At 37.4% G+C, this 25942-nt stretch overlaps 1 long non-coding RNA gene across 1 annotated transcript in view; it reads right to left on the bottom strand.

Moving 5' to 3' along the window:
• Positions 1-21394, bottom strand: part of LOC120535883 — a 54530-nt gene extending 33136 nt beyond the window's left edge. The window contains exon 1 of the long non-coding RNA XR_005634983.1: positions 21012-21394. This is a non-coding gene — a long non-coding RNA (uncharacterized LOC120535883). The remainder of the gene's footprint in view (positions 1-21011) is intronic.
• Positions 21395-25942: the final 4548 nt, after the last annotated feature.

The following is a 25942-nucleotide window of genomic DNA, read 5'->3' as shown; positions in this document are numbered from 1 at the left end:
TCTAGTTGTTACATAATGCCATTCATTTGCTACTCAGAGAAAGTGAGGAGGAAATGACAATCTACATACACATTTTACCACAGCTGGATATTATATAAGTAATATTACTTTTCTCTATCAGTGTAGAACAAAAATCAAAGAGCCTGTGAGTTTCCCTCGGAGTTTGATCCATTTCTAGCGCAAACAATTATATTGTATTGTACAGAGAAAACCCCTCTCTCTGAATTGCCGTTTGATTATTCAGGTTAAATGAAATGATCAACTGTTGGCTCTTTCTGATTCACAACTCATCCTGTTTGATAGTTCTGTCATGTCTGACAAATCTATACTTGTTAGAATAAAGCTACAAGCAAACAACCTTTATGTTATAAAGCTCTTTGTGTAGCCAGCACTATTAGATTAGATTAGATACATTTTATTAATCCCAAGGGGAAATTCAGATGCACACAGCAGCAGAAATGTAAAACAATGGATACAGCTAATCAGTTGATCAAATGATAAATAAATAAATAAATGTATAGTGCGGCGAAATTTCAACATGAACCTAAAGAATATGTTGTGAGGAAACTACGAATTGTTTGATAATAGTGAGCAGAAAAAAAATGCCAGAGGCCCTTAGCACACTGTGATGGGATTAGCCTGTTGCTAAAACTGCTTCAAGGAGGGGATGGAGGAGATGTTTCATGATGGCATCCAATTCTGTCCTCATTTCCACAACACCCCATGTTAGATTTTTTTGCCACAATTATCAGTCCAGCATAGTTGGCATACATTTCCCTGTCCCTTGGGGACACTTAAAACACCACTGCACCATCATAATCCAATCACAACTAACTTAGTTTCTCCTTCCCCACTTATTCAATGCATTTCACAGAGTTTGCAAAAATTTCTGGGCATTTCCAGTGTGAAGAAATAAATGCCAGAGGAAAACAGATTAAGGGTTGGGGAACCGTCCCAGTGTACTGTTGTACCAAACAAGTCAGTATGCACTGAAATAATGGTCAAGTTCATGAAAGAAACAGCTGACAAATGAGTTCGTAAAAACAGAGCAATTTATATGATTTGAACCGGAAGTAGGAGGAAGGAAGGGGTGACGTAAGTAGAAGGTGACGGAGGTGATGTCATCAGAGGGTGACGGGAAGTGATGTCGTCAGAGCTGGACGGACAAAAACACTGCTTGATTACATCAAACCTCCATTTCTGGAGGAACAAGAATACTTTCTATATGGTGTTTAAAAATAATTGATTGTTTATGCTTTGTAGAAACTGAATATCCCACACTTGTATAAATGCATGTTAAATGTATAAATTGATAGCAGGCTTTAAAAAAAGTATTTACATTGCAGGTAAAATCTGCATAGTACAGCGGCACACAAAAAATGTTATGAAAATATTGTTTTGATGTTTCTACTGTTGACATCTAAATTTGCTGTAAAGCAAGTTGACACATTTGTATTGTTCTTGCTTTATGCTCAGTGCCAATATATTGACTAAGAACTCTAAGATACTGATGCTCCTGTGCATTGTGCCTTTATTTATCTTGCTCAACTGTGCAACCACAGAGCTCACTGTGCATCTTACATTACATAATTAGGGTGATTGAATACTCTAGAAATGGCTCAGTGTGTTATTGAGTGCTCATATAATGGACTGGCATCATACCCAGGGTTGGCTCTTGCTATTCTCTATGTCCACTACTGCTGGATTAGGTTCCAGACCCCCTGACTTTTTACAATTGGGTTAAGTGGTTTCAGCAAAAACAATTGAGTGTCACATTCTGCCACCTACACTACAGATGTCATGCAACTAATAAATAGGAATAAAAATATGAAAGGATAATTACAGTATTTAAAAAGGGCAATGTTATATTTGAATACATGGAAATATTTCTCCTTTACTACTTTTTAGTAATAAACCACTGCAGTGGTTTTCATTACCTGGATCAAACAGAAACTTAGTATCTAATTGGAAAACATTACATCAGTGAAGCCCCTGTCCTAGTCTCATATGGTGTTGCACTTTTGTTTGATCTGTAGTTAAATAATGCCTCCCTTAAAATAATCTGAATTCTCTTATTCAAGTTTATATATGGTGATAGAGGAAATTAGGGTTAGGTGCACAGAGATATTAACTGTTTTAATGCAAGTTTTGACCAACTTCGACTTTGGGGAATAGAAGGGTTAAATTGTTTCTAAATGTTGAAATAAGTCATCTGTTGGATTGTGGATGCATTGTGAATTGTTTTATTTTATTAGCTATAAGGTAACAAAGACTAAAAAATAAATTGAGGTTCATGCATATGAGGTATCTGTCATCAATATACCATGTTTTCAAATGCCAGCTGTCATTCTTGCTTGCCAAGTAGTGTAACATACATTGTTTTCTGGCCACCAATGAATAAAAACAAGAAATACAAGCTAGCCTACAGTATAGAGTCCGTAGTAACAGGTAGAAAACATCCACCAGTGTAACATGTATTTCATATTGTCTTTTAGCAATGCATGCAATGGAATATTTTGAATCTATACTAATAAAAGGTAAAGCCCTCACTCACTCACTTACTCATCACTAATTCTCCAACTTCCCGTGTAGGTAGAAGGCTGAAATTTGGCAGGCTTATTCCTTACAGCTTACTTACAAAGGTTAAGCACGTTTCATTTCAAAATACTAAACGTAACGGTCATAACGGTCGACAACGTCCACCATGTTGAACTTTCTTATTTATGGCCCCTTCTTCACAAAATTTGGTAGGTGGCTTTCCAGCGCTAACCGAAACCGATGTACATACTTATTTCGATGGTATGACGCCACTATCGGCCGCCATATTGAACTTTCCAACGTCACTAATTCTCCAACTTCCCGTGTAGGTAGAAGGCTGAAGTTTGGAAGGCTCATTCCTTACGGCTTACTTACAAAAGTTAAGCAGGTTTAATTTCGAAATTCTACGCATAACGGTCATAACAGTCAACAACGTCCGACATGTTGAACTTTCTTATTTATGGCCCCATCTTCATGAAATTTGGTAGGCGGCTTCCCTGTACTAACCGAAACCAATGTACGTACTTATTTTGGTGGTATGATGCCACTGTCGGCCGCCATATTGAACTTTTCAACAGTCTTTGTTACTTATGGGCCCATCTTCAAGAAATTTGGTACACGGGTTCCCAACACTAACTGAATCCTACTTATGTACATATATACGTCCATAGCCTGCAGCTCGGTCACTGTGTGAGGCGGCGTTGGGTCTCCCATCCCAACGCCTCCCACGTTGTTGGCTGCCTGCCTATATAAGGCCGTACGTCGCTCCAGTCTCTACATTCCCTTCCTTGCTTCACCACGGGATTCACGTCTCCCTACTGATAACTACAGCCTTTTTATTTAATCCATGGCTTCTCCGCTGTTTTATTGTTTGTTTATTACAATTATAATTATTGTATAGGTATTTTACACTTACTTTACATTGTTCAGGTACCCATTTCCTTTATCATTCCAACTCCCATTACCATGTCTATCGAGATGATCACTATCGATCAAAGAACTATCACTTACCGAGCGGTTTCCATGCCCGGAGATACCACCTACCTTTTCCATTCTCTTTGTTACATATTGCACGGCCATATCAGGCTCACTCTTGATATCCAGAGGAACATTGTGTCTTATGTATTGAATGACTGGGACAGGTTCAACGTGTGGACGGATGACGGTAGAGGAGATAATTATACTACACAGGAGCATTATAAGAATGAAATGCTTAAGCCCTTCACCTATGGTTCTGCATGTGAGTTGATGGCTGCCGCTGAATTGTTTGGTTGTCGCTTTCAAGTGTTCAAGTGGCCAAATATTTTACACCTTTCGACAACCGCCAATGCCTCTTAAACATCTTAGATTCACAGGTGACGATTTCAGTAGTGGACACTTCGATGTTTATGAATGTTTAAACTCTCAAAAACTGGATGTGATTTTATCACTGAAACCGGTTGTGTGCTTACAATGCTTGACAGATGCCGAATGTCACTTCAATACAACAAATCCTGAAAATACTGTCATAACTGAAACAAACCATGAAACTCAAATCGATTATGACAGCAGCAATCCAAGCTGTGAGATTTGAGACAAGATTACTGTTCACATGGGCAACTGTAAGTTGCATGCTCAAGAGTAAGCTCAGCGCACAGCTTGGTCATGTTACAACCGGAGGGCCGAACTGACAACATGGTATACAAAGAGATCCTTAACAAATAATTATTGGCATATTTTCCCTCAGTTTAAAAAGGTAAAATTTTCTTCTTAATAAAAATTTTAATGCAGTACTTCACCGCTGTGAAGCGCGGGTATTTTGCTAGTATCTATATATATCTATACTAATAAAAAGCAAAGCCCTCACTGACTGACTCACTCACTCACTCACTCACTCACTGACTCATCACTAATTCTCCAACTTCCCGTGTAGGTACAAGGCTAAAATTTGGCAGGCTTATTCCTTACAGCTTATTTACAAAAGTTAAGCACTTTTCATTTCGAAATTCTACACGTAACAGTGATAACGGTCCGTAACGGTCGACAATGTCCACCATGTCCACCATATATTGCAAAATACCCGTGCTACGCAGCAGCGAAGTACTGCCTTAAAAGTTTTATTAAGAAGAAAATTAAACATTTTTAAACTGAGGGAAAATATACCAATAATTATTTGTTAAGGATCTCTTTGTATACCACATTGTGAGTTCGGCCCTCCGGTTGTAATATGACCAAGCTGTGCGCTGAGCTTACTCTTAAGCATGCAACGTACAGTTGGCCATGTGAACAGTAATCTTGTTTCAGATCTCACAGCTTGGATTGCTGCTGTCATAATCAGTTTGAGTTTCATGGTTTGTTTCAATTACGACAGTATTTTTAGGACTTGTGTTGAAGTGACATTCGGCATCTGTCAAGCGTTGTAAGTATACAACCAGTTTCATCGATAACTTCACATTCAGCTTTTGAGAGTTTAAACATTCATAAACATCAAAGTGTCCACTACTGAAATCATCACCTGTGAATCTAAGATGTTTAAGAGGCATTGGCGGTTGTCAAAAGGTGTAAAATATTTGGCCACTTGAACACTTGAAAGCGACAACTGAAAAATTCAGCGGCAGCCATCAACTCACATGTAGAGCCATAGGTGAAGGGCTTAAGCATTTCACTCTTATAGTGCTCCTGTGTAGTATAATTATCTCCTGTACCGTCATCAGTCCACACCTTGAACCTGTCCCAGTCATTCAATACATAAGACACAATGTTTCTCCAGATATCAAGAGTGAGCCTGATATGGCCATGCAATATGTAACACAGAGAATGGAAAAGATAGGTGCCATCTCCGAGCATGGAAACCACTCAGTAAGTGACAGTTCTTTGATCGATGGTGATCACCTCGATAGACATGTTTATGTGGGTACGGTTGGAATGATAAAGTAAATGGGTACCTGAACAATGTAAAGTAAGTCTAAAATACCTACACAATAACTATAATCGTAATAAATGAACAATAAAACAGCGGAGAAGCCGTGGATTAAATAAAAAGGCTGAAGGTATCAGCAGAGAGACGTGAATCCAGTGGCGAAGCAAGAAAGGGAATGAAGAGACTGGAGCGACGGAGGGCCTTATATAGGCAGGCAGCCAACAAGGTGTGAGGCGTTGGGATGGGGGACCCAACGCCGCCTCACATGGTGACTGAGCTGCAGGCTATGGACATATATATGTACGTAAGTAGGATTCAGTTAGAGTTGGGAACCCGCGTACCAAATTTCTTGAAGATGGGACCATAAGTAACAAAGACTGTTGAAAAGTTCAATATGGCGGCCGACAGTGGCATCATACCACTGAAATAAGTACCAAATTTCAGCCTTCTACCTACACGGGAATTTGGAGAATTGGTGATGAGTCAGTGAGTCAGTCAGTCAGTCAGTGAGGGCTTTGCTTTTTATTATTATAGATATATATGTATGTATATATGTGTGTGTGTATATGTATGTGTATATGTATATATATATATGGATATGTATATATATATGTTTAAATGTGTGTGTGTATATATATATATATATATATATATATATATATATGACAGCAACATTCATCACTCACAACAGTGACAAAACAATTACATTGACAATCATGTTACGTTATTTTCAAAATGTTTCCTTTTCTTTTTCATAACTTCTTTAACACACTACTTCTCCGCTGCGAAGCGCGGGTATTTTGCTAGTTATATAATGTGGTTGAAAATGATGATGCATAGAGTATAGGTAATGTTCATATATTTCAGATATGTGTTCGTTCAGTAATAAAAAGATCAGTTAAAAACAGCTAACGCACCTACCCAGACATCTTGGTACTAATGAGTGTACTCTAAGATGATTTTTAGAAAAAAAATCAACTAACAGTGAAGGAAAGTACAGTTTGCTAATATTGAAAAATGGCATAACTCAGCAAGAAAGAACTTTGACAAATCAGTGAAACGTATTGTAATTGGTAATGTCTTGAAACTTTTCTCTGCTTTGGATACATTTTTTGTTGTGTTTTTTTTTTTTGTTCTTTATTTCGCCTTATACAATTTCTTGTATTAGGAATTTGTTAGTTACTGCATACCCCTTGGGATCAGAGCACTGGGTCAGCTATTGTACAGCGCTCTGGAGCAATTTCAGGTTAAGATTTTTGCTCAGGGGCCCAGCAGAATAGGATCTCTTTTGGGAGTGATGAGGATTCGAACTGGCAACCTTCGGGATACCAGCGCGGATCCTTAGCCTCAGAGCCACCACTCATGTGGGTATGATTATTGTAGTTCTATTAAACTTCTACAATTATGAAAATATTATGCTTTCATTTTGTTTTTCTTTTTGGTGCTGCCATTTTGTGGAAAAGTTGCTACAACATGCTTTTTGGTTGTGGGGGGCACAGTTACAGGTATTGCATGTTTTGACATCATTGGTATGACACTTTAGATAGCCAGCACAGCGTGTCTCATGCATCCCAGATTGTGAAATTAAACAAGACACTTTAGCGTGTGTTCTAGATATGTGTTTGGTTATCTTGCTGTTCTCTACTTAAGACTAGGATTATGGGTTAGCAATTTCATTTTGATAGATGAGATAAGACAGGAGTCCCTGTGACTATGATGTTTGCTGATGACATTGTGATCTGTAGAGAGAGTACAGTGCAGGATGAAGAGACCTTGGAGAGGTGGAGATATGCTCTAGAGAGGACAGGAATGAATGTCAGTAGGAACAAGACAGAATACAAGTGTGTGAATGAGAGAGATGTCAGTGGAAAGGTGAGGATGCAGGGAGTATAGTTGGGAAAGGTGAATGAGTTTAAATACTTGGGATCAACAGTACAGAGTAACAGGGATTGTGGAAGAGAGGTCAAGAAGAGAGTGCAGGCAGGGTGGAATGGGTGGAGAAGATTGTCAGGAGTAATTTGTGACAGACGGTTATCAGCAAGAGTGAAAGGGAAGGTCTACAGGACGGTAGTGGGACCAGCTAGCTATGTTATGTGGGTTGAAGACGGTGACACTGACCAAAACACAGGAGACACAGCTGGAGGTCGCAGTGTTAAAGATGCTAAGATTTGCATTGGGTGTGACAAGGAAGGACAGGATTAGGAACGAGTACATTAGAGGGTCAGTTCAAGTTGGATGGTTGGGAGACAAAGTCATAGAGGTGAGATTGCGTTGGTTTGGACATGTGAAGAGGAGAGTTGCTGAGTATATTGGGAAAAGGATGCTAGGGATAGAGATGCCAGGCAAGAGGAAAAGAGAAAGGCCTAAGAGAAGGTTTATGGATGTGGTGAGAGAGGACATGCAAGTGATGGAGCAAGATGCAGAGGAAAAAGATGATCCGCTGTGGAAAACCCCTAACAGGAGCAGCTGATAAAAGAAGAATTTGGTTTTGGCTATATACTTGTTCTTGATTTCTCAGTTTTCAATTTCTCTTCATTTTAAGGACTTATATTGCATCTCTGAATTCTTTTCATATTATTCTTCCTTATGTTATGCATTATAGAAGGGTTCTGGATGCTATCTTGCCAATGTGCATGGAAAAGTGATGGATGAAAAGGCATAGGGCAGCTTCCCAATTTTTGTTCTAACAGCATCGATGAATTTACAGATTTTTCTAAGGTGACATATGCTTGGGTGAAGAAGAACTGAATATATTTCAAAATAAGTATTTGCATTGCTTTAAATTAGAATACTTTTTATGATCAGAGCCCACTTAGGTGCATGAAAACAATAAGAAAATTGTTGACAACAAAGTATAGCCACAGCTTCAGAGGATAACACAGGAAATGAGTAAACAATTTCTATTAGTAGTGCAGTAGTAGTATGAGTTTTCTCTTAGCATTATTAGTATTAGCATGTGGCACACACTTGCTCTGTTTATAGTAATCAATTTGCAATAAAGTAAAATATTTTGTTTTCCTTTTCGTCATATAATATGTGTAAGACAGAACAAAAGATATTTTTCACTAATCATACACTATCATGTCCCACACGTGATCAAATTTTTTGGACGCAACATTGTATTTTGATACCGAAATATCATCTATTGATTCTGTTCAACACAATAACTTGTTTTTAATATTCTAATAACATTTCAACTGGCAATAAAATAATTATTTTGTAGGAACTAGAAGAGTTGGACTCTTAATTGTGAAGAAGCATGTTCTGCAACTCAATCAGGTGTTAAACTAACCTGAATGGGCAAAATATGTAAACAAAAAGCCTAAAGCACATCCACAAGGGTTTGCCTTATGTCTAAGATTGTACAGTAATCCCTCGCTATATCGCGCTTCGACTTTCGCAGATTCACTCTATCGCGGATCTTAAATATAAGTATATCTAAATATATATCACGGATTTTTCGCTGGTTCGCGGATTTCTGTGGACAATGGGTCTTTTAATTTATGGTACATGCTTCCTCAGTTTGTTTGCCCAGTTGATTTCATACAAGGTACGCTATTGGCGGATGGCTTAGAAGCTACCTAATCAGAGCATGTATTACATATTAACTAAAACTCCTCAATGATATAAGATATGCATCCCGCGCGGTGCTTGATTGTTTGTTTGTCTCTGCCTCTATCTCACCCTATCTCACCCTCTCTGACGGAGGGCGTGTGAGCAGAAGGGCTGTTTGCCTAGTGGATACGGACGCTCCTCTAAGAAATGCCGCTTTATTGCGGTGCTTCAGCACATGTTTAAAAGCACAAAAGCACACGTATTGATTTTTTGATTGTTTGGTTTAATCTCGCGCTCTCTCTCTCTCTGATGTTCTCTGCGCCTGACGGAGGAGATGTGAGCAGAGGGGCTGTTTGCACAGAGGCTGTTTGCTTAGAAGATACTGACGCACCTCTAAAACATGCCGCTTTATTGCGGTGCTTCGGAATACTAAAAAGCACACGTATTGATTTTTTGATTTTCTTTGCGAGCGCTCTCTCTCTCTCACTCTGAAATTCTCTGCTCCTGATGCAGGCACTCCTTTGAAGAGAAGATATATTTGCATTCTTTTAATTGTGAGAAAGAAGATCTCTGTCTTGTCATGGAGCACAGTTTAAACTTTTGACTAAAGGGTGTTATTTCATGTCTAGAGGGCTCTAATAATGTTAACAGTGTGGGAGAGTTTATAAGGGCTTAAAATATATAAAAATAACCATACAAACATATGGTTTCTACTTCACAGATCTTCATCTATCGCGGGGGTTAGGGTTAGGGTTATCGAGGAGGGATTACTGTACTCCATTAACCTGAGCAAGTACCTATTGATTAGACCAAAGGAGCACGAGTTCCCCTAAAACAATGCTCTTAATTTGCAACAAAAGAAAGCAAATTGGCAATAAACAGTAAGGAAAATGTCATAAAGATGGTGTCTAACCCTCCTAATAAGATTAGAAAATCTGACAGCTCAGATTCGAATTTGAATGTTTCGAATTTGTGTTTCCCTCTTTTCCATAAAATTGTCTCCAGAAGTTTCATATCAGTATATGCTTGCGGCACTCAGCCTGGCACATGCTTGGGTTTCACGAAGTGTGCAGGCGCATCAATTTGTACTCTGTGACTTTAAATATACTGCCATTTTCTGTATTTTGTGGTTGGAGCTCAAGGAGGTAAGGGCACACTGACATTCTCCTCCTTCTGGTTTTATATCCGGTGGAAAAGGGAAACTCGGCAGTGCAGCATTAAGTTACTATGAGAGTTTGTGAGTATTGTTTGTTTTTTAGATTTAATATTTTTGTGACTATTTGTACTGTTTTTTGAATTTCAAATATTGGAAGGTGTATTGAGACTTTCTTGCCTTGTATTAATCTCTAGGCATCCTTTTCTGTTCTGTTTTTTCTTTTTGTCAAATAAATTCTTTGTTTATAAAATTTAATGCTGCCTTTTTGCTCACAAGCCAAAGTCTTACAATTTCTATCTTCCTTGTGAGGCTTAGAACAGTATTTGTATTTTAAACTTTCAAAACCAATTCTCAATTTTAGTCTTGTCTAGTCCAAAGTCTAAAGCGTAGTAGTTGGGGAGCTAGCTGATTTAGGGTAAGCCTCATCTGGGTTGGCTAGTGAAATACTGACCTACATTGTTTGTACATTTGGGAGGCCTCACACACTTTCACATTGTTTTGAACTTGGTCTTATAACAATGCCAAATTTCAACAAAATTGTTCCACTGGGAACATAGTGGTTTCATGTGGATACACTTTTAGACAGACAGACAGACAAGCATGGCTACCACAATAACCTATTATATGCAAACACACCTAATACAATAATATTAATTTAAGAATTTTTAAAATATTACTGTTAATTTAATAATGTTAAATGGAAAAAAAATAATATTACTAAGATATTTTGTAAAAGTATAACAGCCCCAAAAGTATACTAATTTCCTTCATTGTTTTAAACACTTCAATCATGTTATCTCTTAATCCCTATTTCTTTAAAGGCAATAATGTAAACCACTGTTCACTAAAATAAAAAAATGAAAACTAAACCTAAAATTTCAATCTGCCTCTTTTTAAACAATAATTACAAAATAATATATGACTGTAAAAAATGTCAATTAACAATACACTTATAACAAAACAAAATAAAATAATATTGTTTGAAGAATAATCAGAGCTTAAACATCAGGCGACATTGTGACATACAAACAACAATCGATGTAATCAATTGTTTTTCTTTAAGATATTTTGTTATTACAAAAATCCAAGAAGAGAAGCAGACAAGATCCAAGGCACTTAGTTTAAAAGTAAATTTAAATCGTTTTTCTTTTTTTCAGTGACAAAAAGTCCCAGTTTATTAAATCTCAGTCAACACGTTATTTACTGTACTATTTTTCTATCTTTTACCAGCTGACATTTTGCTCAATCAATGACATCTTTAGGAATCATTTAAAGAAAAGTTTAGTGCACCTTAGATTAATGATTTTTGAAAATTTTAATTTCACTAAATAAAGAACATGTGAAAGAGCTTGTCACAAAACTGTGTTTTTTATTTATTTTCTGTGTGTCTCTTAAAGCAGTATATAAACTCACTAGGAGGAGGACTGTGAGGCCTTGCAGATGTTCAGTGTCCAACATAGTTAGCCATCGCTTCTTCTTCTTCATGTATTTCAAAAGGATGTCCCTAGGAGCTCAGCCCTCTATTGTACATGATCACCACAAAAGCTCAGAAGCTTTAAAAAGGTCTAGGTTTCCACAGCGGTCTTGCAATACAGGATTATTTTTAGTTTTTTTATTTCTTAGAATGTGTTGCGCATAACAAAAGGATGCTAATACCACATGTCTTTATGAAGGCACTCAGGAGTTCATCAGGTTTGAAAAGAAGCAAAATTAAATCCAGACTTAATTGGGTCATACATGTATTATTCATATTGCTATTTAAGTGAGTCTCACCAAGTGAGGCAGAGAGAAATATCTTAAAAGTTTCCATATTCTGATTGAAAAGAAGAGTATCCCGAAACTTATAATAAATTACATGTTTTCAACCTAGTTTGTAATTTCAGGAAATTATCTTACTTTGGCAAACAAAAGGGGTTTACATTTTCGATGTTAATATGTAAATTCACACATACATACATTATATATTTCTGAATATCATATAAGCATATACTTTAAGTTTTCATCAGTTTTTACACCTGCATATTCCTTTGCATGGTGGTGGGGAACTAGGGTCAATTATTTCAGTAATGGCATTACAATTCACTTTGTTTTTATTTTTTCCTTTGCTAGTTGCAGTTCACTTTTGCGATTTATATTATTTTTTGCATGGTCTTGATGTTAGTCGTTTTTTTTGAATGGGTGCTGCATAATGTTCTTTGGTTGTTATGATAACCAACATGCAATGCACAATGCGTGATGCCATGAATGCAAACGTACAAAGGTCAAGCCATATGATTTTCAGATCATAATAATAATAAATTTTATTTATACTGCACTTTATATGAACAATATCAAAGTGCTACATTCAAGGTTACGGATAATCAAAGTCTTTCACGGTGGTGTGAGTTACAATTAGATTCATGAGTTGCTTGAGCCTTGGCTCTGACTCTGTAACTGCAATTTTGTTTTTGATATTTTGGAACTAAAGAAAGATAGGACGAACTAACCGTTCCAGACTAGGTTTGGTATTGGACTTATGTTTTATCCCTTGGTCACTATTTAAAATTCTTGAGGTGTCCTTGCTCAAACATCATAACAAATGGCAATAATACAAGAGCCAAACCACTAACAAGCATCAGTAAAATATAAAAACCAGCAGAGTCAGGGTTCAGTCTGTTCCTTCTCTGATCATTTTCAGTGTGTCAATTTTGCTGTTTGCTGTTCTCTCTCATTGTTATTTTCTACCGTATGTTATATATGTCTTGTTTTTGTTTCACAATCATTACAATTTAATTGCATCCAGTGTTTGCCACATCCAATGTTGTAACTGTGCTAATTTGTGTTTTTGGCCCTTCCTTACCACTAAATTCATTGCCTTATCAAAAGGAAAGAAATTTAGGTGACTGGTAGACATTTTGTAGATGTAAGGAAAGGAGGTTAATTGCTCCAAATGCATTTATTGATTCTAACACAAGGTTGTTTGAAATGTAACAGTACTGTGAGAAATTAGAAAGCAAAATTACAGTTGCAGAATTAGTAATTACTCTGAGAAGAGGGGTATATAAGTAGTGGTGTGACTTGTTCAGCAAATGTTGTAAATCAGTGTTTCTCAAGCTGTGGTTACGTGTTTGCTGCCAGTGGGTCACGAGTGAATCTTGGTGAATTGCCACTCCGATGATCATGCTCGAGTCACCAAGGTCACCCCGAATCTGATATTCATCCTCGATAAACCATATTGTACTCTTGTGTTTCGCAACACCTATAAAGAATAATACTTAAAAGGTTGTAAATAATATTTATGTTTATCATGGCCCTGGCAACATGTTACATGCTGGTCAGAAGTGCAGGTATTATTTTCATTGTACTTTGTACAATTCACAATACCACTACTGCAGCCCCAGAAATCTAAAGGCATCACAGACCTGTTTTGGTAAATCTCACATTTTGCAGCTGGTCGCGTGTAAATTTTTTTGTGTATGGAGGTGAATACAACCCTTGATGTCCACCCTCACCCCATCCCACAGCCCGCAGTGAGAGGTGCGGTAAGACCGGAGATGTCACAAAATGGGTTACACTTTTATAATAGTGGGTAGGGTATAGGCATGAACAGAATCAGCAACGGTGAGGATTTACTGTATTTTTAAATTAAACAAACAAGTTTGAGGATTGATTTTGTTCTTTTAAATTTTCTACTTCTAAATGTTCAGTGTTTTTTCATAATTGTTTGATTTGAAAAACAAATACTAATGTTACTATCACGCAAACATTTATGCTCTGTTTTACATGTATACCTACCATTTAGCAACATGTTGATTTCTTAATGCCACTTAGCTTGTTGACAACTAGAGCTGCAGGCCTATGTAAAAATATTAATAACCACTGCTGCAGTGTTGGGCTGAGCATAAAGTATAACCCTCCATCTATTTTCTGAGCATTGTCTGCATTACAGTTATTTTTATCCAAGCCGTCCTCTTATAGTTAAGAGTGAGTAATCTGTAATTCATAACAGCCCTCTCTTTGCCTTACAGCATCTAGAGATTTTGTAAAAGGAGCAGAATGTAGCCAGGCACCTGTGCTCACCTCCCACAAACACAACACATAACATTCAATGCTGTCTGGTTTCTTTAAATGAAGAGTGAAGAGAAAAAAATGCAGTGTGGCAAAAAAAAATAAAGTTGAGGCAACACTGCCTACACATTGTCCTTCGTTTTAAAAAATTGAGAAAAAGTTTAAAACAGCAAAGAATACATGATGCTGTTGATAAAAATATTAATGAAAGAATGCACTGCATGATTTTCAGTTCATTTAAATTTTATACATAGTATGTGTGAGCCACCAAAGATTTAATAAACTGTTAAAAAAAACAAAAAAAAAAAAGTACTATAAAGATACGTATATACAGCAGCATTTGGAAACCTGTTCAATCCAAATTAGAGTGGTAGGGGGCCAGAATCAACCATGGCATCACTGGGCATATGGTAAGAAACAGTTTCACTCACATGCACACTTCATAGTTTGGAATGAACATTTGAAGCAATCTCCATGTTTCTGAGGATATGGTAAAAAAAAAAAAAAAACTCATACAGACACATGAAGAATGTGCAGACACCTCAGTTTTGATGTCACTACACTGGTTACCTGTGCCATTTAGAATTGACTTTAAAATACTGCTTATGGTTTATGAAGCTTTAAATAATCACACTCCATCCTGTATTTCAGAATATTTCTCACCTTGCACTCCAAATCTTAACCTTAGATCTTCAAATGAGTATCTGCTGATAATTCCAAGAGCTAAACTTGGTGGTGAGGCAGCCTTATGCTGTTATGCACATAAAATCTGGAATAGCTTGCCAATAGGAATTCGCCAGGCTAATACAGTGGAGCACTTTAAAAAACTGCTAAAATCCCATCATTTTAACATGGCTTTTTTTTTTTTAATTAATTTTATTACAATCCATACATACCAATCATGTTTTTACAAAAAAAAGAATTATGTTAAGAACAGATCGATCCCCACCCCTGAGAGAGAGAGCAAGCCAAACGGTGTTAAATTTAAGGCTTGTATACATACCTAAATAAATATGTTCTCTGTGCTTTATAAACTTATTTTAAAATATTACTGATTAGATCCTGCCATGTTTTGAAAAACGTCTGTACGGATCCTCTAACTGAGTATTTGATTTTTCCAATTTCAAATAGTATAACACATCAGTTTCCCACTGACTTAAAAGAGGAGAGTTTGGGTTCTTCCAGTTTATCAGAATAAGTCTGTGTGCCAACAGTGTAGTGAATGCAATCACAATTTGTTTGTCTTTCTCCACTTTAAGCCCCTCTGGAAGAACCCCAAACACAGCTGTTAATGGGTTAGGAGGGATTGTGAGTCCAAGGCTGTCTGAGAGGTAATTAAAAATTTTTGTCCAGAATAATGTTAATTTGGTGCAGGCCCAGAACATGTGACCCAGTGAGGCTGGGGCTTGGTTGCAACGTTCGCAGGTTGGATCATGCCCTGGAAACATTTTGAGAGTTTTAGTCGAGACAGATGTGCTCGATATATAATTTTGAGTTGTATAATTGTATGCTTTGCATATGGAGCTCGAGTGAATTCTCTGCATTGCTACTTTCCACTCCTTTTCTGATATATTAATTGAGAGGTCATTTTCCCAGTGTCCTCTTGGATCTTTGAAAGGAAGGGATTGTAAAATGATTTTATATATTGTAGAGATGGAGTCTAATCCTTGAAATTGAGCAATATTTTTCCAGCGTGGATGAGGGTGCAAGATGAGGAAAATCTGGAAGGTTCTGTTTAACAAAGTTCCTGATTTGAAGATAGTGAAAGAAATGTGTAGCTGGAATGTTAAATTTGGAATGTAATTGTTCATAGGATGCAAAGACGTTGTCTATATAAAGATCTCTAAGCAAGTTAATTCCAAATTTTTCCAGATATTAAAACTGCATATGTTTGTGAAGGTTGAAAGAGGTGGTTCTCTTGCAGGGTGCCACAGATAGAAGCTTCTCCGTCTTAAAATGCTTTCTACATTGGTTCCAGATTCTAAGTGAGTGGAGCACAATTGGGTTATTAGTGTATTGCCGATAACGTGTTTATTGGAGCGCAGAGCAAGGAATACAAAGAAGTACTGCAGGATTTTACTTCTATTGCGGTCCATGCCTGTGTATGTTCTTCTATTTGTGTCCAGGTTCTTATCGCCTGTATATTTGCCCAGTAATAAAACTGGAAGTTAGGTAGAGCCATGCCGCCTTCTGCCTTTTGTCTTTGTAGGGTCGCTCTTTTGATGCGTGGATGTTTTGAATTCCAAATAAATGAGGTTATTGTTGAATCTAATTGCTTAAAGAATGATTTATTAATGTATATTGGTATGTTTTGAAATAAAAAAAGGAGCTTAGGAAGAATATTCATCTTAACAGTGTTAATTCTTCCAGCTAGTGTGAGATGAAGGGTTGACCATCTATGCAAGTCTTGTTTAATTTTTTCCATGCAGACGAGAAATTTTGTTGATAGAGCTTTATGTTTACTTGTGATGTTTACCCTAGGTATTTAAACTGTTCTGCAATGATAAAAGGTAGGGTGTCTAATCTAATATTATATGCTTGAGAATTCACTGGAAAGAGTACACTTTTATTCAGATTAATTCTGAGACCAGAGAGCTTTTGAAATTCTGTGAGTGCTGCTAAGACTGCAGGCACAGAATTTTCTGGGTCCGATATATACAGTACCATGTCATCTGCATATAATGAGATTTTCTGTTCCAGTCCTTCTCTGCTAATCCCCTTTATCTGATCAGTATTTCGACAATGTATTGCCAGTGGTTCAATGGCAATTGCAAACAGCAGCGGTGACAAAGGGCATCCTTGTCTTGTGCCACGTTCTAGTTTAAAGTAGTCTGAGCAAATGTTATTGATGCAAACTGAAGCTTCTGGGTTAGTATACAGTAATTTAATCCATGCACAAATGTTCGGGCCAAACCCAAACTTCTCCAATATAGTAAAAAGGTATTTCCATTCAATCATGTCGAATGCTTTTTCTGCATCCAATGATAATAATATTTCTGGGGTGTTTGATTTAGTTGGTGAGTATATTACATTAAACAGGCGTCGAAGATTTGAAGATAAGTGCCGGCCCCTAATAAATCCAGTTTGGTCTTGTGATATTACCGAGGGGAGCACTTTCTCCATCCTTCTAGCTATGATTTTAGAGAGTATTTTAACGTCGTTATTCAGAAGTGAAATTGGTCTGTATGATGCACATTGTAATAAGTCCTTATTTTGTTTTGGAAAGACTTGGCGAAAGGTTTGTGGAAGAAATTGGTTATCTCTAGCTTCTGTAAATGTTGCTAATAGGAGGGAGCTAGCTGAGGGAGAATTTCTTGTAAAACTCTGCAGGGTAGCTGTCAGGGCCTGCTGCTTTTCCACCTTGGAGTGACTTTATAGCATCCAGTAATTCTGATAATGCCAGAGGTTTATCAAGTTCCTCCACACTAAAAGCGTCAATTTGTGGTATCTGTAATGTATCCAGAAATGCATTAGATTGTATATTGTCTTCTTTAAACTCAGTAGTATATAGGGATTTATAGTAGTCTCTGAAAGTGTACATTATATTTTTGTGTTCGATGATTTTATCTCCGTTTGTGTTAGTGATTACCGAGATTGCGTTATGCACATCTTGCTTGTGAATTTGTTGCGCTAAAAGCTTATTAGCTTTCTCTCCATGTTCATAATAATGATGTCTGGATTTGTAAATTTACATTGCTTTTTTAGCTACATTTTAGGGTAACCCTAATAAACGATATTCTGATTTGAATTATCATCTTTATCATGGCTCCACAATCCATAGTAATTCCTACTTTTCTCTGCTGTTCTTTTTCTGGTCCAATGGATCACCTGATCAAGGCCAGAGGTCCACATGACCATCATTATCTAATTTTTCCATGTGAATCCTGTAAACCATGAGGTCTGATTTAGATCATTTATGTAAGGTAGAATGATCATTGGAAGCTGGGTGGTCTCGTTGCCTTGGGACCCCTGCAGATTTTTTTTTTCTCCAGCTCTCTGGAGTTTTTTTGTATTTTCTGTCCTCTCTATCAATGCAGCTTACTTCATTCGTTGTTATTTAGTAATTCCTAATGTTGTTTTTATTCTTTATAAACTTTTCTTTCTTAATCTTGTAAAGCACTTTGAGCTACACCATTTGTATGAAAATGTACTATATAAATAAATGCTGTTGTTGTTATATAAAAAACAAATATAACAAACAAAAGTACCCCTATAATCTTTTAAAAGTAAAATTTTCATGCAAATATGAGACTTTAAAGTAGCACTAATACAAATTCTCCTACTGTAATGGAAATTAATATTTTAGATATTTTACAATTGTGAACTATTATTTAAGAATGAGCTTAAACTGATTATTTTAAAGAAATTAACAGCTTTCTTACAAGTAAGCATAGGTTTTCAGTAAAAAGTGTCAAAATTTAAAAAGATAGTTTTTAGGAAGGTGTGTTGTAGTGATAAGAACATCCATGATTTATGATGTTACAGACGTTTATTTTACATTCGCCTGAGTCTTTAGGAAATTAAGTACTGTGATGGCTCCAAGCCCCAACAAGATTCACTTTGGGCATCTAATAAGTCATGAGCTACGGGTCAGTGGTATACAGAAACGAAATACAAACCAAAAATATAAAAGTGAAAAATAGTGCTTCTTTGTTTACAGGTGAAATAAACAAAAAATGAAATCAAAATAAGTGTTGTGTAATCAATTAATAATAATAAAAGAAAACAAATAGTCTCGATGACACTTCCTGAAACAAATGCCAAAAAGTAAAATATATTTACAAAAAGCTCATGAATCCTTTGCTTTCTCTTTCCTTATGCAAAACAAAAAAAGGATCTTCAAAGAGCAGCTAGAAAGCTATTGCAAAATGTATGAGCAAACCGCTCACCAAGACAGTCATTCAACTATGTGCTAGGGTTTCTTCCTTGAATGCAGCTCCCCATCAAAGATAGAAAGATAACAAGATTGCCACAACCATTCATGTTTATTGCTGCTCTCATTCCATTTATCAAGATCTCTTGATGTGACGTCAGCCACGTGTCATGTTCCCTCTTCCTGGAATTCTGCATGTAAGTATCCATCCGCAGAAAAATAAGCTTCTCTCCCTGTCTCATCATCCGGTAAGCACTATTGTAAACCATTCCCTGGACCTGAAACTCTTTTATGTTTTTCCTTCTAACAAATAATTGGATAACTATTTAAAAAAGAAAAAGTTATAAATAGTTGCCTTTTTATCCCTCAACTAAATCCTGTAATGAAACCCATCACAAGTACTGATTCAGGACATTTAATGTAACTCATTGCATACGAATGCTTTGTTATAACACCACCATTTCTGGTGCAGTTTACAATTGACTTGCTGAAAATAAAGCGTGTGCTTTGATATTTTATTTGTGATATTAGAAGCATGGATTTAGTTGTATGACCTCCAGATAAAAAATGACAGGCCATTTCCTGGTAAGTCCATTTATGACTCTAGAAAGTGCTGAACTGCTGAAAACACATTACTTTAAAATGGCTTTCTCATATCTTCATCTTAGTTTAATCCTGATGCTCTGTATATTCAATTAATTGTCATTATTATTCATGGTATTCATATTCAAAGTCCGTACCAACCCCTACTTTCTCTTCTGTTCTTTTTATGGTTTTCTGGGGTGGCGACCTGCACCACCACCACCTGATCTAAGCACCATGATTGATGGATTAAAGTTCAGAAGTCCACATGACCGTCATTATCTCTTCCATGAGAATCCTGAATACCATGAGGACTGACTGAGGTCATTTATGTTAGGTAGAATGCCTAGAGGGGATTGGACGGCCTACAGGCTTTTTTTTTTTTCTGTCCTCCCTGGCCATCAGACCTTACTTTTATTCTATGTTAATTAGTGCTACCTTATTTTAATTCTAATTTGTTTTGTCTTTTTTCTCTTTCTTCATCATGTAAAGCACTTTGAGCTGCCTTGTTTGTATGAAAATGTGCTATATAAATAAATGTTGTTGTTGTAGAAGAGAAGTAGGTTTGAGAAGCCAGTTTCTTTCTTAATTACCTGTGTATCATTTCTTTTTTGTTTGTCCGAAATTGGAAAGGATGCTTGCATGTAGGAACATGCACAGGCTGGATTTGGTGGAGATGATGAGTATGCCTGAGCTGTGTCACTGGGAACTACACACCCACTAGTCCAAGAGGTGTGCCAAGGACTTGGTAAGCAAGGCCTATAAATCCATACTCTGTCTCTGCCATTTTCCTCCCTTAAGAGAGGTTTCTCCCTGGTTCCATCCATGGAGGAGGCCAAGCTATTTCTCTTGTGGAAGTTAGGTGCCTTACCCCTAAAACCCACTTGAAAAAGCCAATCAGTCAGTAAAACAGGTAGGAGGAGGCTCTGTCTTTTGTACTTAACTTTGCAAGAGGTTCCATGCTCACAGAAAAACATGGACACAAGAATAGCAGTGAGTAAATGTAACAAGGTGCCGTTAGTCCATTAGACCTATAAACAGTCCATCAATTTCGTTGACCCACAAGTGCATGATCTTTAGGTGTGAAGACTGCACTGCCATGTGGTGCTTCTGCTGATCCACAACATCTTGAACCATCTTGTATAGTTCAGTTAACCACAAGTTCCCTTTTCCAGCTTAGCAGCCTGTTAGCAGGAAACTAGCCTGAACCATAAATGTCATAGCAAGTACGCTAAAGAAAAAATACTTATACACATTATTTCTTATATATTTTTAATCTGTATTTGCTTTTACCAAAATGTTAAACACTATTGCTGATTCTGTTATTGACACACAATTGATTGAATGTTTAAGCAGCTTACCACTGTGCTTTGGTGAAGTCATCAATTTCTTTGTATGGCCCACCAATCATCCATCCAAGTGCAGTCTTCACTCAGTTTTCTCCTTCAGTTGGTGTTGCCTCACTGGATGTAGCTGTAGCGTTGCTCTATCCTCATTTTTGAGCTGCAAGATGTGTGGGTGCTACAAAGAACATATCTGAAATTTCATTCTTTTCTTTATAGTTGTGCCCTGATTGAGACAACGAAAGCATAAACCTTTAGATTTTAGAAAGTCAATTCTGTCTTTATGTGGCAGTTCTTTGATTTTTCTACACTCAACAAGAGAATGCTGGCCACTGCAGAATATACAATGCCTTTTAAATGCCCAGACAGGAGTTGCAGTCTTTTTGACTAAGGTTTCTCGAATCTCCTTTACAGCAACATCAGAAATACTTGTAGTGAAAATACTTCCTGTTCTCTGGCCACTCTTCAGAGGAGACCCACCCTATTCAGTCTTTTAACCTGTCGGTCTAGAAAATCAACTAGGTTGCCAAGTCAAACACTTTGGCCTTCCTTTTCATCAATATCACAAGCTGTATTTACCCACTTGCTTCACAGCTGATGGGAAAGCTTTTAGAGTATTATACAAATATTTGCTTTGTTATTAAATTCTTGTCCTTCTCTTACGTTATCCATCACATTCATTCAACTATTAAGAAAGACTGTTTAGTTTCTCAGACTTGCTCCATCATCTGATTTTATTTGAGGCCACTTCATTGCTTTCTGTAGATATGCATCTGCTATCTATAGCTGGTTTCCATAATAGCTTTCAAGCTGCTTCCTGGCCTTTTTGTAGTCTTCCTCTGGTGGTAGGTATATACCTATTGTAAATTGCTCTAAATAATCCAGTTTAATTATAATAATAATAAATTTTATTTATATAGTGCCTTTCCCATGCTCAAGGCACTTACAGAATATAAGAAAGAACGGCAGGGTATACAGTATATAGCATTGTACAAACCAAATAAATAAATAAAGAAGATTATGACAGTGATTTCAGAGAAAAAAAAGCCTAGCAGACAACATAATTGATGGTCTAGCACACACACATACAGGTTACATGAGCATCTTGACAGAGAGGTAAACTGAGAGAAGGGTAATAAAGTCAAGTAGAGCTAAAAGCCTTCCTGAACAGATGAGTTTTGAGTTGTTTTTTAAAAGAATTCATGGAGTCAGCTGATCTGATTAATTTCGGTAGGTCATTCCAGAGTCTGGGCGCTAAACAGCTGAAGGCCCTGTCACCCATGGAGTGTAGATTAGTGTGGGGCACAACAAGATTGACAGAATCAGAGGACCTTAGTGGGCGGGCAGGCACATAGTGATGGAGAAGGTCACTGATGTAGTTTGGCGCGAGGTTATTTAAGGCTTTGTAGGTTATTAGTAGGATTTTATATTTTTTTCTGTAAGACACAGGAAGCCAGTGAAGATGGAGCAGGATGGGTGTGATGTGCTCGCTGCTGCTGGTTCGAGTAAAGACTCTTGCAGCTGAGTTTTGAATAAGCTGGAGCTGTGATATAAGATTAGAAGGTGCACCTGCCAGCAGCGAGTTACAATAATCGATGCAGGATGTGATAAAAACATGGGCAAATTTCTCAGCGTTAGAAAAGGAGAGGAAGGAGCAAACATGGGATATGTTACAGAGGTGAAAGTAAGAAAGTTTCTTAATGTGATTTATGTGGGCAGAATAAGAGAGGGAGGAATCAAAAATGACACCAAGATTCTTTGCAGTAGAGTCAGGTCTGATGAGATCACCGCCAAGATGGAGTGGGAAGGAGCTCATTTTATTAAGTTGCATTTTAGTCCCAATTTGCAGGAGTTCAGTTTTGTTGCAATTTCATTTTAAAGAGCTGCTCCATTCAGGTTTTGATTTCACTAAGGCAGGTTGTGAGCTGAGAAAGCTCTGATGAAGTTCCACTTTTAACATTGAAGTAGAGTTCAGCATCATTTGCATAAAAATGATAGCCCAGTCCATAGCTGTGAATAATATGACCAATGGGAAGCATATAAATACAGAAGAGAAGAGTGCCGAGGACAGAGCCCTGAGGAACCCCTTGTGTGATTGGCGCCGAGCTGGATCTGCTGTTACCAAGACTAACAAACTCTTGCCTATCAGTCAGATAGGACTTGAACCACTGGAGGACAGTGCCAGAGATACCCAGCATGTTCTCCATTCTGGACAGTAGAATGTCATGTCTGACAGTGTCAAATGCTGCACTGAGGTCTAATAGAATTATTATGCTGGTTTGTCCAGAGTCTGCTGCCATAAGCAAATCATTGGTTACCCGTAGCAGAGCAGTTTCACAGCTGTGCCGCGCCCTGAAACCAGATTGAGTGGGTTCCATCAAGTTATTAGTGGTTAAGTAATTGGTGAGCTGGGTGGCTACAACACGCTCAAGAACTTTTGACAGGAAAGGTAAGTGGGAAATAGGTCGGAAGTTGTTAAGATTGTCAGCATCAAGACCAGACTTTTTTAACATTGGGGTTGGAGAAGAGATTTTAAAAGTGAGCGGCACAGAGCCAGTGTCAAGGAATGAGTTTATTATTGTTGTAGCAGTCGGGATTATGGCATGAAGGCAGGATTTAAGTTGTGTGCTGGGGATGGGGTCCAATACACAAATAGTTGGCCTCATCTTACAAAGCAGGTTATTAACAAACGCAGATGTGACTGGTGAGAACTTAGAAAAGGAGCTGGATGGAGTGGGAAAACAGGGAGAGATATAAACAGAAGATGTATTTATGTTAGTTGAATTATTTAGATCTTTGATTTTGTTATGTAAAAGTAGAGGAATTCCTCACAAACTTCAGTAGAAGAGGTAGTTGGGCCATATGCGGGTTTGAGTAGTTTATTAACTACAGAAAACAAAACCCTTGGGTTATCGTGGCCACTTTCTATTATTCTGCCATAGCGGGTGTTCTTAGCAGCAGTTAGTGCTTCTCTGTAAGCTCTTTGGTGGTCAGAGAAAGCCTGGATGGGCACAGTGAGGCCAGTCTTACGTGACATTCTCTCAAGGAGCTGATCATTTAAAGGAAACCTCCTTTTGTTTTAAAGGAGCTGTTTTATCTAATGCTGAATGAAGGGCTGAGTTATAGTGGTCAACAAGACTATCTAGTGTTGACAAAATAGGTACAGACAATAAGAGATCAGAAATTGATCCAGAAAGATTGTTTACAGGTAAGAGGAGGGAAAGGCAGCGAGGCAGTAAAAAATACGGCTTTATGGTCAGAGAGTCCCAAATCAGTGCTGTAAATGTTGGCAACAGATAGTCCAGAAGTGCAGATCAGATCCAATATATGATCACCAGAGTGGGTGGGAAAATCAACATGTTGTGTCAAGTCAAAACAGTCCATTAAGGATAGGAATTCATTTCTCAGTTTAGATGTAGTAGTGTCAATATGGATGTTGAAATCACTGAGGAGGATAATTCTCATGAGAACAAGAGCTTAGGTGGGTTAAATGTTCAATCAGATCAGATAAGAAGAATGCATTGTATTTTGGTGGATGATAAAGAACAATGAATGAGACAGGACCTGATTCCGTTATTAGTTTAAGAGCCAGACTCTCAAAAGACGATGGACAGTCAATTGGGATTCGTTTGATGTTTAAGTCTGCTCTGATAATTACTGCAAGCCCACCTCCTTGTTTGGAGCTGCGAGGTTCTGTATGGAAAGTGAAACCAGGTGTAGTCGCCTCCGTGAAAGACGTAAATTTGTTCAGTTTTTGCCAAGTCTCCGTTAGACACACAGTTTGTCTCATGGGTTCTCCAACACGTCTCCTATGGGGCAGTCAAATTCCCTGATAAAGTCTGTATAGGTCAGTGGATTACCGGCAAATAAAGGAGACTGTCTGTGTGGTACAAGTAGAGATACATACATAATAATTACTGCTAAACCTAGAGAAGAAAAAGTATAGTTTTTTTTCAGTACATATTTTATGTAATATTTTCATTTTACACGTGTGGGATGTAGGTAGCAGGAAAATTGCAGTATCTCAAGAGAAACATGGTGTAGACACACGAAAAACATGCATAAATCGGACTCAGTCCCCTGGGACTGAGAGGCAGTGGCACTAAAGATTGAACCACCTCAAGAAACCTGTCTGTGTGGCAATTTGGAAGAGCCCTTTTGTCATAAGCATCTTAAAAACAGCATCCAACTACCTCACTGTACAAACCAACAGTAAATATTTACACATTTCATTGAAAATAAATTACTTTGACTATTTTTGTATATGTAGGTATTTACAGAAGCAGGGAAATAAGAATTTAAATTAAATGTGTAAAAGGTATAAAACTAGTTTTCATAATCTTTCCAAATACTTCTGTTTACAAGGAATTGAATTTGTTTTATAAATTGGGAATATTTTATAGATGAGGGCTGCCATATTTAATTCTTTTTTAGTTTTAATACATTTTTAAAAATGTCAAACTCCAGTCTTCATTTTTCTCATTCTGGTGTGTTGAGTGTCCGTTGATTTCAGCACAACTCTGCAACAAAATGTAAAAAATGCAAATGGGTCTGAATACTTTCAAAATCCACTGTGTGAACCCACATGTGCTTGATTTCATAGATTTATACCTATTTAACACAAAAATTCCTGAAGCCTACAAAAATACTTGTAATCTGGAAGACCTTTTTGCCCGTGAGCTGAGCTCCGTGAAGGCAGGGGATGGGACAGCGGGCTGCTTGCACTGATCGACGCATTCACAAAACAAAAGTTGCTGATGGTAGAGGTGTGGAGGGATTTAAGGTAGGCTGGGATTACGAGTTTTTTTTTGTAGGCTTCAGGAATTCTAGTGTGAAACATGTGAGTTTTCCTTTTCTTTTAGCTTTGATCACTACACTAGTTGCATTAGTATTTATTTCCATAACCTTCGATACTTAAGAATATGTAATCTCCTTCTGAAACCGATGTA

The sequence above is a fragment of the Polypterus senegalus genome, chromosome 9 (assembly GCF_016835505.1).
Source record: "Polypterus senegalus isolate Bchr_013 chromosome 9, ASM1683550v1, whole genome shotgun sequence".
In the NCBI taxonomy this organism is placed as follows: Eukaryota; Metazoa; Chordata; class Cladistia; order Polypteriformes; family Polypteridae; genus Polypterus; species Polypterus senegalus.
Note: the sequence above shows the minus strand (reverse complement) of the source record. Positions and strands in the feature narration are given on the sequence as shown.